The sequence below is a fragment of the Fundulus heteroclitus genome, unplaced genomic scaffold (assembly GCF_011125445.2).
Source record: "Fundulus heteroclitus isolate FHET01 unplaced genomic scaffold, MU-UCD_Fhet_4.1 scaffold_386, whole genome shotgun sequence".
NCBI classification, from domain to species: Eukaryota; Metazoa; Chordata; class Actinopteri; order Cyprinodontiformes; family Fundulidae; genus Fundulus; species Fundulus heteroclitus.
The window spans coordinates 85,255-97,235 of NW_023396799.1; the positions used below are offsets into that span (position 1 = coordinate 85,255).

The 11,981-nt window shown below is 40.6% G+C and overlaps 1 long non-coding RNA gene across 1 annotated transcript; it reads right to left on the reverse strand.

Moving 5' to 3' along the window:
* Positions 1–10,765: 10,765 nt before the first annotated feature.
* LOC118560100 lies at positions 10,766–11,294 on the reverse strand. Its single transcript, XR_004929070.1, has 2 exons — positions 11,222–11,294; positions 10,766–11,046 (listed from the first exon to the last, which is right to left on the reverse strand). It is a non-coding gene; the product is annotated as an uncharacterized LOC118560100 (long non-coding RNA).
* Positions 11,295–11,981: the final 687 nt, after the last annotated feature.

The following is an 11,981-nucleotide window of genomic DNA, read 5'->3' on the forward strand; positions in this document are numbered from 1 at the left end:
TCCAGAAGAGAATGATGGAGAAGAATCCACCAGAATACAACATCATGGAGATGCTTCAATTTTTTTAGAGACTGAAGACACTGAGGAGGATGAAGAGGACAGTACTGTAGAGCACCCTCTGTCTGAGCTGAAACACTTGTCAGACTCTGGATATAATAAATGTCCTACAGAGAAGAAAAAATGTAGGAAAGGCTGCACAGGAGTTAAGCTTAGCTGCAAAGACTGTGGCAAAACATTAATGGGAAATTCAGTTTTAAACACACACATGAGAATCCATACGGGACAGAAGCCTTTCTGTTGTGACCTATGTGGACAAAGATTTAGGCACAAATCAGCTTTAAACACACACATGAGAATCCATACAGGACAGAAGCCTTTCTGTTGTGATCTATGTGGACAAAGATTTAGCCACAAAGGAACTTTAAACAGACACACGAGAATCCATACAGGACAGAAGCCTTTCTGTTGTGATCTATGTGGGCAAAGATTTAGCCTTAAACATAATTTAAACACACACATGAGAATCCATACAGGACAGAAGCCTTTCTGTTGTGATCTATGTGGGCAAAGATTTAGCCGCAAAGGAACATTAAACACACACATGAGAATCCATACAGGACAGAAGCCTTTCTGTTGTGATCTATGTGGACAAAGATTTAGCGAGAAAGGAACTTTAAACACACACATGAGAATCCATACAGAACAGAAGCCTTTCTGTTGTGATCTATGTGGGCAAAGATTTAGCCGCAAAGGAACTTTAAACACACACATGAGAATCCATACAGGACAGAAGCCTTTCTGTTGTGATCTATGTGGACAAAGATTTAGTGAGAAAGGAACTTTAAACACACACACGAGACTCCATACGGGACAGAAGCCTTTCTGTTGTGACCTATGTGGACAAAGATTTAGGCACAAATCAGCTTTAAACACACACATGAGAATCCATACAGGACAGAAGCCTTTCTGTTGTGATCTATGTGGACAAAGATTTAGTCAGAAAGGAATGTTAAATAGACACATGAGAATCCATACAGGACAGAAGCCTTTCAGTTGTGATCTATGTGAGTAAAGATTTATTCAAAAATCACATTTAAACAGACACTTGAGAATCCATACAGGACAGAAGCCTTTTTGTTGTGACCTATGTGGACAAAGATTTAACCAAAAATGAAATTTAAAACACATGATAATCCATGCAGGACAGAAGCCTTTCTGTTGTGATCTATGTGAACAAATTTTTTTTAGCAAATCTAATTTACACAGACACATGAAAAACCATGCAATAACAAAAGGCAATTTCATTTGTATAGCACATTTCCGTACAAGCACAATGCAAATGAGTTACATGAATAAAAGGTAGGAAAATAAAAATGCACACAAATAGTCGGAATAAAATGTAGGAAAAGTTAAACTAAGAGTAAATATTAATGCTTTTATAAACAATTGGACTACAAATTTAAATTAATGATGTTTCAGTATAAATTTTAACCAGAACAATCAAAATCAATCCTTAGCAACTGGGTTTATAATCTTGATTTTAATCTGGCTTTCAAGAACTTTTTACAGTCTTCTGGAAGTTTGTTCCCGATGGGTAGAATATAGGAAGTTACCTTGTTATAACAAGTTTCAAAGTGATTTGGGGTCGTCGGACTAGTTAAGGTGCTGTACAGGTACAAGCCAATAGCGTACCGCGCACGTGACGTCACCGTCTCAAGTGCAACGCCCCTTTTGCCGCTTAGGTAGGGCACACAGGTAGAGAACGCACGTAGCAACCAGCTATTACAAGCGCAACAGAACCAGCGATATGACCGACTTTGCAGCCGTTAAACTTTCCCAAGACGCACTGTTTACTGGTTGCACTGTCGAAGAACACACCAAACTTCAGCTCAAACAATGGCTTGAGTGTCGAGGGCTTAAAAAGACCGGAAAACGGGCCGAGTTGATCGAACGGTAAGCTTTGTTTTTTTTTTTCCCTTCGCGGCGATCATGCCGTCATCAGCCGTTTTTGTAATCATCGTCCAGGAATCGGTATATGTTTAATGTTTGTCTTATTTGAAATGTTTTTTGAGTAGGCTATCCTGGTAGCAGGGTATCTTGTTAGCGCCTGCTACCATGATAGCCTATATGCTATCATGGTAGCAGGCTCTTCATTATTAACATGTCGGCCACCAAAATACTCTTACCTGTTCACTACTTGATGTCGCTGGAATTGGGTCAGGATGTTCTTCGGTTGTGCCCTTTCCTCCGACAAAATGCTTGCTACATATGTAGGCCGACCGCACCGGTGTAACCAGCGCACACATTTCTCCTTGGCAGTCTTGAATTTCGGGTAAGTAATGAAGAAAACATCCTTCATATGCGGCCGATCAGCGTACCTCGAATCGCTGTTGCACGCTGTTGCAACAATGTTTAAAAACCATGGTCTTAGATTTGGAAAAAGCAGTCGTTTTAACGAGTAAAACCTAGGCTAACGCACGTCTCTTCCACGGCAAAACAGCGGCGGGTTTCGGGAGTTTGCCCTACTGCGTACCACGTGATGTGACGTTATCGTGACGTTACGTTTCTAAAAATATCTCGCTCGCGGTACGCTATTACCGGATTAGGTTTGAATCAGTAGGACTTGGTGGTCTGGAGGGTTTATACTCTGATAAGAAGTCTGTGATGTATTTAGATGCTAAGCCATTCAGGTATTTTATAGACTAACACATTTATTTTAAAGCCTATTTTCTGAGATAGAGGGAGGCAGTGTAAGGACTTTAGGACCAGGTCGATGTTCTCTATTTTCTTAGTCTTAGTGAGGATGCGGGCAGCAGCGTTCTGGATCAACTCCAGTTATCTGATCGACTTTGTTGGTGGACCTGTGAAAACACCGTTTCAGTTATTGATTTGACCAAAATGAAATGCATGGATTAGTTTTTCCATAACCTGCTGAGACATCAGTCCTTTAATCTTGGAAATGTTCCTTCAGGTGATGGAAGGCAGACTTTGTAATTTCATTTAGATGCCTTTGCAGGTTCATGGCTTAGTGTATTAGTGTTAAGTAATAAGAGCTAAGTATCATAAAGGACAAATATTTAACTCCATTCACCTCATCATGTAAGGTAAAAACCAAATCAGCTAAAAAGAGGAAGTATGACAACAGTGACATTGAGTTTGGCTTTATGGAGAATAAGTATGGGAGACCAAAATGTGTTTGTCTTCAAGTGCTACAAAACAAGCTTTGTATCTGGTGGCGTAGCGCAATGCAAACAATAAGAAGCAACACTCAATTGGAATGGACCTTGTGCTTCCTGCTACGGTGGACATGTGTGAGGTTCTACTTGGCACAGAAGCAGCTAACAAGTTGAAAACTGTCCCGCTTTCAGACGACACAGTGGGGAGAAGAATTAAAGAACTGTTGGCTGACATTCAGGAACAGTTATTGGATAGACTGTGATCATGTGATCACTTTTCTACAGCTGGATGAATCTACAGACATTTCCACTGCTGCTCAACTGATAGCTCTGGTGCTCTATCCCTGGGAGGGAAACATTTTGGAGGATTTTTGTTTCTGCAAGGAGGTCTTGGGCAGGACAACTGGTGAGGAAATATTTAAGCTAGTTGATGCTTTTCTGACTGAAGCGAGACTGAGCTGTAAAAATGTCTCTGTTTGTACGGATGGCTCAGCAGTGATGACCGGCTGAAGGAATGGAATTGAAGCATGGATAAAATCAATCAAAGCAATTCATGCGTTATAGTCAGTTTTGCCCAGATTTGGATGTTGAACATGACACACTGCTTTATTACTGAGGTGTGGTGGATGTCTCGTGGGAAAGTGTTGCTGAGAGTTTTTGAGCTTGTTTACAAGTGGAAGACGATCTTAGAGTTTGTTTGTCATCCATGCCTCCAAGAATAAACTGTGTGGGGAGAGACAGGCTCATCCTTCTCACTAATTGTCAAGAGGTTATAGATGTCATTGATGAATGACTTGACTGTGTAACAAAGCCTGAAGCAGATATGAGTGTTTTGTGTTTTTTGCCAATAGATGGAATAATGTTTATTGTGCTAACATGTAACCAATTAAGTCTTTAATCTTATGAATGGACCAAATAGGGTTCACTGGATTTTCTTTCTTTTATTCTCACAGCTTTATATTTTTTTGTAAGCTTTAAAATGTTAAATTTGAAGAAAATATCCTGTGAAGATATAACTTGAATAAATGTCTTCTGTAATTAAAGCGTTAAAATCTTTATTTTTATTCCTTTAGCATATTATTTAGTGATGGTGCGATAGTGTTTTTTTGAAGGCAGATGCCGATTATTTTGACATCAGTCTATCCTCTATGTGCTGCATTTTGTAGGCCTATTCCTGAAGAAGGTATTGCCTTTTATTTCTTTAGATGATAAAAATGACACAATTACAACAAATATTGCACAACTCAACTGATTTTAACAAAAAAACTTTAACAATATAATAAAACAGAACATTAACAATGGATAGCATAGAGGAAGCAGTGAATGTCTAATATTGGGTGTATTTCTATGTTTTTTGAAAACATACATAATTGCTAAAGTCTTTAACTGTAAAAAAGACTGTTAAATACTATCAGCATGAAGAATCTAAAGGGGTCCCTGGCCATGAAAAGTTTGAGAACCCCTGCATTAGTGCACCCAGATTTTGGGCCTGATCTGTGGTTACTAGCTGAAGCAACTGAAGCTGTGTGCAAAAAATTTTAACTTCTGTTTTGTTTTTATTCAACTGGAGGAGATTTTGGCACAAAACAAAATAACCCCACAACATGATGCTACCAACCCATATTTCACAGTTGGGATGGTGTTTTCAGGCTTGAAAGCTTCTGACCATTGTTACAAATGTAACAATGGTCCTTAAGGCCAACCAGTTGAATTTTAGTGTCGGTAGACCACAGGACAAAATTAATTTCTTTGTCCATGTGTGCGATTGGAACTTTTTAATCTGACTTTTGTTTCTTCCTGCCAGAGTAGCCTTTCAGCCCATGTCAGTACAGTACTTGTTTTACTGTGGATAATGAGACACTCTGACTAGCTTCAGCCACATCTTCACAGCGTCTTTTGCTTTTGTTCTTTGGTTGGTGTTCACATTTCAAACCATAATATTATGGCCTGAAATGTGCGCACTGATACCTTGGCTGATTACTTTTGACCGTACCATTAGAAAACATCATTTAGATAAGAGCTCTTTAGCCTTTAACTTGAAAATTAAACAGATTGTCATTGTTCACATTTTTTATTTTGCACATGTGTATACACATTGTTCTTTTAAAAACAAAACCTTTTAACACAAACCTGAATGTCAGTAACACTTAGCTGGAACAACTTTACTTTTTATAAAACTGTTCCAATCTGCCATGACGTTGTTGGATGAGCCTGTGCTGTCTTTCTCCTGGATATTGTCCTTTAACACTTCAGTCTGAATGACAGACAAAAGGGTTGGGACACACTTTGTAGAGGTGAAATGTAGGCTGTAGTAGTATTTCATCAGATACAGCAAAGCTTCACCGAGTTAGTAATTAATTATCCTGTAATGATTTGTGGGGAGAAGACTATTTTAGATAAAAGTAAATCTAAAGGTTTACCTCAGCATTTTGTTAAAGTCCATAGTACAGACAAGTTTAGTGGTAAAGAAAGAAGAGCAAGAAGGAAGACAGTAGCAAATAATGTACATGTGTTTGAAGATGTTGATGATTATGATATGATTAATGCAGAATTTATGTTACTGGAGATGAATGGAGCTATAAATAAATTAAAATCTGATTACATTTGGAGCAATATTTAACCTGAGGAGAACTCAAAATGGGTTGAAAGCAAAGGAATTTCACACATCCACGCAGAGACAGCCTCTCACAGCAGGGTACCCTGCTATAGATTCTGACTTCACCTCAGTCCCACCACCACTTCTTTTTCTGGAGACGCTGTGGTGGTGGGTGGCTGGTGAGACCAGCCACCATGCGGGCCACATGGGGCTAAAGGCTCACGAGCTGAGTAAATGTGCTTTCTGTGAAACTCATTTACCGTCACTTCAATGCAGTGACAAGAGGGGGAAATTCTCGTTGTCCTCTGCAGAGTTCAGGACCTGACTTGGATCTGAGTACTGCCGGCTGAATCAGAGTTAAGTCTGCAGTCTTAGACTCTGCGTCAGACGCTGAAGTAAAGAATCTGTCCATCCCAAAACCTGCTTTGTTTTGCTTCCTCAAGACTCCAGCTGGAGCAGTCAGCAGAGGACCCATGTGCCCAAGCTGAGAACAAAATCTGGGCTGAAATCACTTGCTGCATGCCGGGGACTCGACTACGACCCGGGGCCTGATCCGACCGCGTTTTGGCTAGCTCAAATGTCTGCTACATGTCTGCTGCTGAAATGACCAACGTTTTCCTGGAGTACTGTGTTCCCTTGGATGGCCAAAGTGAATCAGACTCACACCGAGGCACCAACAGGTTTGGCAGAGAAATAAACAGGGAAAGTTAAATGGTTTATTTAGGTTTACATAATGCATTTTCACCGTTAGCCTCGTTAGCATTATTTGAACTATGTCATTGCTGATGAAACTTGAGTGTGTTTTTATGGTTTTAACAAACGTTATTTCCACAAGGGTTTTATACACTGATGGGATATTGATGTTTGTGTTATCTAGTCCACTCATTACGACTAAAATAAAGCCGAAGCTTTTTAAAGTTAGTGCCAAATGTCTGCTAGCATAATGCTATTAGCTTCCGGTAACTTCCTCTTCCCAGATGTACGACCACAATTCGTTTCAAATGTAAGGTGCGTTTTTCGCTTCGCTCCACCATGCTTCTGTATACTCCTAAATAACTCCCTGACTCTCTCCCTAAAGGCTCTTTTTTTCTTGTTCAACAGTTCTTTCAGGTCACTGGTGATCCAGGGTTTGTTATTAAGCACATCACTGTTCTGGTGGGGCTAATGCTGTCCATACAGAAGTTCATATAGTCAGTCTCACACTCAGTTATGGCATTTATGTCCTCTCCATGTGGCTGGCAAAGAAAAACCCAATTGGTAGTTTCAAAAACAACCCTGTAGGGCTCCGTCAGCTTCCTGTGACCACTTTCTCATAGCCCTTTTTGTTACAGGATATTCTCTTGACAAGGGGTTTATAATCTGAGCAGAGAAAAACAAGGTTGTGATCTGATTTACCCAGAGGAAGTCTTGATTTGGAAATATATGAATCCCTGGTTAAAGGCAGTAAATATCTGATCATGTTGTTTCTACCTGGAAAATAGACATCTTCTTTCCATTTTCTGACCCATGCCTTTCTCCAGCTGTAGATGGAGGCGGTTTACACCCTGAACAGGTTGCCAGTCTATCACAGGGCAACACAGAGACAGACAGGACAAACAACAATTCACACACACACAATTTAGAGAGACCAGTTAACCTAACAGTCATGTTTTTGGACTGTGAGAGGAAGCCGGAGTGCCCAGATAGAATCCACACATGCACAGGGAGAACATGCAGACTACCCGCAGAAAGACCCAGGGTCGGACTCGAATCCAGGACCTTCTTGCTGCAAGGCAGCAGTGCTACCCATTTTATTTACAGATGACTGAGCAAGGCAGATGTAGTATTTTTAGATACAGATTTTTTGTAGTATATTCTATTAAATTAAGTCACAGAACACGACTCAGACTAAGTCCTTAAAAGATGGGGAGCATGTTGCGTTTCCAAAGAAAAAGAATAAAAGTAACACGTGAGATTTGACATGGCATGGGAACGTGATGATGCAGGAGCTGAAACAACATGGAGTCATTGATGAGGGCGATGGAAGCTCAACAGCAGGTTAAGTCGTTACAATATTTTAAGTTTGTTCCGTTTCAAAGTGAGGAAACGAGGACAGGGCTTGTCTCAGGGCTGTGAGCAGAGTCCTGAGCGGCTGAAGTCATTCTTCCAGCTGCCGCGTAAACATCAGTCTGGTAGCTCGTAAGGGGGCTCTTAGTTTGTTAGCTGGTTAATGACAGGAGCTTGTTTACATGCCCAACTTTCCCTGATTGAATTTAAACATGTTCGGATTAAAAGGAAAGAAAGTATTCTGAAAGCACCGTTTATATCAGCTTAAAATCATAATTTCATCATGACGTGTTTATTGCACCAAGATTTATTCATAGTAGAAACTCTCTGACGTTAGCAGAGTGGTTGAATTTCCATAAAACAACCACAGAAGTTCTATACTTCTTCATGCAGGAAAAAACCAACAATAAAGGCAGAGGTGTGTTGGTTCTGACTGTTCTGAGCGCACAGAATGGACCTGCAGCTGGTTCTGAGATGGTAGAGAACTCCTGCTGTTGCTGTGGAGAGGAAATGATGATCATCCCAAAATGTTCTGCTGCAGCTCCATCCTTCTCATGCAGGTTCTGTAAATTCATGAATTTACATGGATGCTGATCAGATTATGGATCATAAACCAGCCTTCTCAATTTCATTCGGATGGTCATAATTTGTTGATTATGGTTTAATTTTGAGTTAGGAAGGCCTTAAACTAACTTTTCAAGAATCAAGTCTTTATTGTTTGTATGTAACTAAAATGAAATATTGGTGAGACACTGATATGATAAGAGGCAGACCTAAATTAAAAGCACTTAAAGAAAAACGAGACATGAGCATCCCTGAAGGACACTGTCAAAAATGTTAAAACTCTTCGATAAAATAAAAACTATTAGATATCTAAAACCTTTTTTGACTCTTCAAAGAACAATTTGAAAAACTTACAGAATAAATGTTCTAAAATATGCAGAAGGACAAATGTAGCATGTAGTATTTACATAAATGCAGCTTGTGCTGAAACGTATAAATGGGCTGCTGGTTTATTTAATATTCAGAAGTGCTGCTTTTGCTCTGCTTTCATTGTTAGGACCAATTATTTCTCCAAGGTGCACAATGGTGAGATTCAGCCAAAGCACATTTAACACCGATTATCTCCTCTGTGAAGAAAAGTCAAACTAAGGGGTTTTTGTGGTCTCCACAGATGAGTTCAGACTTTCAGGATAAAAGCTGAAGACGTCTCCCTCTGCTGCTGTTCCTGCATCCGTCTTTAAGGCTCCAAGCCCACTTCCCTGCTGGTGGTTCTGCCCGTACGCTCTGTGTTCCCTCATCATGTTCAGGTTCCTCTAGTTGGGTCAACTAACCTCATTCACTCTGCTGAAGACTAACAAAACTCAGTTTTTACTGTTTTATTTTCTATGATGAAATGTGACTCTGCATGCCGTGCTGGCCTTTAAATGTTTCATTCTGAGGTTCTGGACTAGTCCAAAAAGAAAACCTGTTTCTATTTATGTAAACATGAATAATATACTGAGGAAAAATAAAGGCTTTTTCTGTAAGAACCGGCTCCTGGTGGTTTGAAGAGCTTCAGTGGGTTCATGAAGCAGAGCTGTGTGAGGAGACTCTGCAGGTGATGATCTGTGGAGCAGAACCAAGAGCCTTCAGACCAACAAACCACCTCCTGATCAGCCCTCTGCCTCAGCTGGAGCTTCAGCTTCTGGCTCGTTCCTGGATTTTTTTTTTTTTTTTACCAAAATCTGTGATTTTTATGGGACAAATGGCGCCTGAGAACCCTTTCTGGTGTGATGAGCGGTGGCTCAGAGGAGTAAGAAGTGAGCTAGAGAGGCACAGGTTGCAGGTTCACCTCCTGGACTAGTCCACTTTTACCTCCAGTTTCCCTCTATTGGAAGCAAAAAGCAGCAAGATGCTCTCTGGAGTTGAACCTGCAACCTTTAGATAACAGTCAGCCAAGCAGCATTTCTTCTTACTCCCTGAGCTACTCGCTCATCTACCAAAATATCCACGTTTCTCGTATTTGACTTAAATTTCGGGGTGTTTCTGCAAAAAGAGGCGTCGACATCCCAGAAAGGGGCGTCGACATCCCAAACCTTCGTCTCCTCCTGGAAAACAGCCCAGCAGGTCCAACCAGAACTCTGAGCAGCTGGGTTCTGCTCCACAGCTTCTGCTCTGGCTTCACTTCAGAAGACAGTTTCTTCTCAGAACATGAAACACTGGGAGATCATTTCTCCCAGTCTGTCCTCACGTGCTGGAAATGGACCATGTTTTAAAATGATCAGTTTAAACTCTTAAAATCTTTCCATCCAGTACATTGAGTTTGAAGCCTGAGAAGGTCCAACACCGTCTGGAGCTCTGATTCTGGTCCAGTTCATGAAATACAGATAAAATAGGTGGATATTTGCTAAATATTGAAGAACTATTCACCTGGTGAGGAAACAGACGTGTTGAAGAGGAATAAAAGTCCAATTTAAATCAAGTTACAATAGTTATGCATTTAAAAAAAAGTTAAACTTTGAATTAGCTCTAAAACAAGGGTTCTGAAACTTTTCAGATAACAACAGATAGATAGATAGATAGATAGATAGATAGATAGATAGATAGATAGATAGATAGATAGATAGATAGATAGATAGATAGGAGAATCACGTTATAATAGTAAGAGATTAAAGTCATAAAATTTAAATAAAATTTAATAGTCGGTTTCACAAATAGGGAAATATTTAATCTTTTTAGCACATCAGCAGAAAATCATCTCATATCCCCCACTTTGGAAAACCTGCATTGAAATATACAACAGGTCCAGTTTCTGATACATTTGCATCAACATAATGCAAATATAAAATAAAGTCCTGGAAGCCAGAAAACTTTTAAAAGCGTTTATCTCAAGTTAAAATAATAATAATAATAATAGAAGTAGTAGTAGTAGTAATAATAATGAAATTAAAAGTCATGCAGTTAGTTTCCATTGTTTTATTAGATTTTTCTCCAGTGTACATAAATATATCTCACTGAGGCGTGGCTCCATAAATACACATGAAGAAGAAGAAGCAGAACAAACACGGTACATTCAGAAAGCTGCAGCAACACAAACAGAACGTCACACGACTCAAGGAGCTGCAGCTCAGAGCCGCTCTCATCGTCCGTGGCCTCCTGCTGCAGCGCTGTGCTTCATCACCACCAACCCATGGAGAGGCTGGTTCTGACCCGAGGACTGGAACGCTGCACAGCTTGTTCTGCTGGCTTTGGGAACCCAGACAAAGAGGAACACAGGAGAACGTCTGCAGGGCTCCTCAGAAACAACCCAAGGTAAAAACTATCTGAGTCTCGGGGTCCTGAGAGGAACCAGCCCCCCTCACACTGTACCCAGCCTGTGTGGTTACTGGGTCCCAGTCACCAAAACATGCAGACATCTCACTGATTCTCTGCTGGTGTCCTCGTTTCCCAGTGAAGCAACTAAAGAGTCCCCAGGTTTTAGTCCTGCTGATTTAAGTGTTTGGACATTCACCTGCTGCTCCACTTAAAGCCCTGAAAGAGGAAGTTTTAATTCTGACTACTGGATCAAATCAAATGGTTGCTCCATGTGCTTCCTCCATCCAGACCAGGTCAGGTCAAAGGTCAGACTGTCAAACAGGAAGTAAAGGCTTCCACTTCCTTTTATAGGGCGGGGCAAAGCAGGCTCTAGCAGCAGGGCTGGATTTCTGGGTAACTGAGGCCAGAACACGTCTCTACAGTCTGTCTGTCCATCTGATCCATGAAGAAACTGAAGCTGACATCAGGGGACACCAGAATCACAGCTTTGTCATCAGAACCTTCACAGTGGAGCAGCTGCTCTTTAGACCAGGGTCTCAGGAGAAACCTGTCTCTGATGGTTTTACTCTGAATGGAGATCAAGAAATGTTGGCTTTTGTTCTTCATTTGCTTGTCTGAGAACTTTACACTTTGAAATCATCATGTCCAACAATTTATCAGCAACCAGAACTTACCAGAGCCATTTCAGCTTAACTTTGGTTTCATGTTGTAGTGACCATCCAACAGGTCAACACTTGTTTCAAGCTTTTTATCGTTGCTTTTCCTTGTTAGCTTGTTAGTCTTCAGGAGCCTTCAGAGAAATGAGCCTACAGATCACACAGAATACTTTCTACAGACTGAGCTGTTTGATCACACAGCAGAAACAC